The sequence below is a fragment of the Mastomys coucha genome, unplaced genomic scaffold (genome assembly GCF_008632895.1).
Source record: "Mastomys coucha isolate ucsf_1 unplaced genomic scaffold, UCSF_Mcou_1 pScaffold13, whole genome shotgun sequence".
Classification (NCBI taxonomy): domain Eukaryota; kingdom Metazoa; phylum Chordata; class Mammalia; order Rodentia; family Muridae; genus Mastomys; species Mastomys coucha.
Window position 1 is genome coordinate 69,980,758 of NW_022196895.1, and position 3,371 is coordinate 69,984,128.

Sequence of the window (3,371 nt, forward strand, 5' to 3'; positions counted from 1 at the left end):
GGCCCTACCCCCTTGATCACTAATTGAGAAAATGCCCCACAGCTGGATTTCATGGAGGCACTTCCCCAACTGAAGCTCCCTTCTCTGTGATAACTCCAGCCTGTGTCAAGTTGACACACAAAATCAGCCAGTACAATTGACCCCTTGTCAACTTGACACACAAACACATCACTATTAAACCTCAACCCTTACTTTCTTATTCATCCCCAAGATCTAAAGTCCCACAGTCTTTACATATTAAAAGTTCAATCAATTTAAAATGTCCAATATCTTTTAAAATTCAAAGTCTCTTAACTGTGGGCTCCACTAAAATACATTTTTCCTTCAAGAGGGAAAAATATCAGGGCACAGTCATAATCAAAAGCAAAACCAATGTCTGGGATCTAACTCATGATCTTCTGGGCTCCTCGAAGGGCTTAACCAGTCACTTCTCCAGCTCTGCCCTTTGCAGCACACAGCTTGTCTTCTGGGATCCAGATGCCTGTACTCCACTGCTGCTGCTGTCCTTGGTGGTCATTGTCTGGTATTGGCATTCCCAAAACACTGCTGTAACTAGGCTTTACCAATAGCCTCTCATAGACTGTCTTCACGGTGCCAAGCCTCAACTCCTTTGCATGACACCTTCAGTCCTGGACCATCAATTGCAAACTGAGGCTGCACCTTCACTTATGGCTTTCCATGGCCTCTCACTGTGTCGAGCCTCAGCTGCTCTTCATGACCCCTTCGTGCTGTCAAAACCACCAGGGTACCACCTGGGTGACTCTTACATGTTACCAAGTCCTGCTGCAGCACAAGGTACAACTTTGGCTATCTCCGGAGCACAGTCTCTTTCTGCTCTCAGAAAACACCTCCCAGAAGATGTCACCTCAGTGATGCTGGTCTCTTCTTTTTCACCGCTAATTTCTTAGCTCCAGCTAACCAGCATCAATAGTCCCAGTAATGCAAGGTTTTCACTTTAGTAGTTCTGGTATCTTGTTAATCACAGCTGATACTTCAGCCCCAGCTAACCAGAACCACAGAATCTTCACAATCAAAACATGGCCCTGATAAGAGTCTTTAATCTTCCCTCTGAAATTTCAAAAGCCAGGCCTCCATCTTCTGCACTGTTCTCAACATGATCTTCCAAGCTCCTACACAACATCCCATAGAGCTCTTAACAACCAATGGCTCTTCTAGCTCAAAGTTCCAAAGTCCTTCCACAGTCCTCCCTAAAACATAGTCAGGTTGTCACAGGAATATCCTACTATGCTGGTACCAATTTGTCTTAATCAGGGTTTCTATTCCTGCACAAACATCACGACCAAGAAGCAAGTTGGGGAAGAAAGGGTTTATTTGTCTTACTTCCACATTGCTGTATATCACCAAGGAAGTCAGGACTGGAAGTCAAGCAGGTCAGGAAGCAGGAGTTGATGCAGAGGCCATGGAGGGATGTTCCTTACTGGCTTGCTTCTCCAGGCTTGCTCAGCCTGCTCTCTTATAGAACCCAAGACTTCCAGCCCAGGGATGGCACCACCCACAAGGGGCCCTCCCCCCTTGATCACTAATTGAGAAAATGTTCCACAGCTGGGTCTCATGGAGGCACTTCCCCAACTGAAGCTCCCTTCTCTGTGATAACTTCAGCCTGTGTCAAGTTGACACACAAAACCAGCCAGTACAGCTGCACTTACTCAAACAAGGCCACATCTCCTAATCTTTCTAAAACTGTATCACCAGCTGGTGACCAAGGAGTAAACAGATGCACCTATGGGGGCCACTCTCATTCAAATCTCCATACATAATAAACTGACAAAACTGACTCCAGGAGAAATAGGAAGTCTGAATAGACCCAAGATAAAGAATGAAGCCAGATGTAGTGGCACACATCTGTAATCACATTTTTTGGGAGCTTGAGGCAGGAGGATTGTGACTGCAAGGCCAGCCTTACATAGAAAGACCTTGTCTCTAAAAAGTAATAAATAAAATTAAGTACCCAAGGAAAAAAAAGCTTGGCCTTACTGCCAAACTCTACCAAGTATCCAAGAACGATTGAAGTACTCATAAATTCTGCTTCAAAACATAGAAGACAAAGGGATATTTCTCAACTCAGTCTCTAGAACTAGGATTACCTTGACTCCCAAACAAGATGAGATATCTTTCAAATGATATAGTTATCTCTCATAACTATATAATACCAATTAGCAAATTTACAGATTTGGTCTGGCAGTATATGAGAGGGACTGTAACAAAGAAGAATGAAATCTCCACCTTGAAAACTACAAACCATTGTTAAAAGACATCCTTAATTCATTTAAAATAACCCTCCGCTCTGGAGCAGCATTGCTAAGGCAGCATCCTCTGGTTGAGCTGCTCAACCAGCTAAATCCTTATCGGAATCCAAGATGGCCACTTTAGAGAAACTGAAAAATTGGTTCCAAATTTTATAGGCCATTGCAAGGTACCCAGAATAACAAAAAACAGCTTTAGAAAGGAACAGAATAGAACTTACATGTTCAGAGTTTAAAGTTTAGCATAAAGCAACAGTAGCCCTGATAGAATGATACCAGCTCAAAGGTGGGCATCCAGACCAAGAGGAGCAGAATTCAAAGTCCAGAAACAAAGCAGACATTTCTATGGTCATATGACTTTCATAAGGGTGCTGAGACCATTCAATGAGGGGAAACAGCCTTCAACATGACAATGCCGGAGCCGCTGGAGAGTCCCACAGGAAAGGACTAAATGGAACCCTTACCCTACACATGATAAAACAGCCTTTGACATGACAATGCCGGAGCCGCTGGAGAGTCCCACAGGAAAGGACTAAGTGGAACCCTTTCCCTACACATGATAAAGCAGGCATTCTCACCCCCTGTGTAAGTCAGAAGTTAGCTAATTTAGACCCAACATTATGAAGTTTTCAGCATTCGGTGTCCACATTCAAATATAGATCTCTCTGGGTAAAGAACGTTTTAGCTTTTATGCTCAGTGCTAAGCAACCTTCTATTTCTTCTCAGTATGAAAGTTAATTTAGGAAAGATTAACTTTTTTTTTTTTTGGCCAAGAAATCTAAAAATGGCTTTATTGAATCACAAAGAGAGGGAAAAGATGTGTGTACATGCCATTGATAATCAACTACTTTAGTGAACTGAAGATTGTTAATAAGAAGATAAACCTAGCCTTCCACTACTAAAACACTACTATCCACATGAACAAAAGTTCAACTGACGGTGGTATCCTAACCTGTCCTAACCAACAGTGGTATCCTAACCTGTCCTAACCGACAGTGGTATCCTAACCTGTCCTAACCGACAGTGGTATCCTAACCTGTCCTAACCTGTCCTAACCGACAGTGGTATCCTGACCTGTCCTAACCGACAGTGGTATCCTGACCTGTC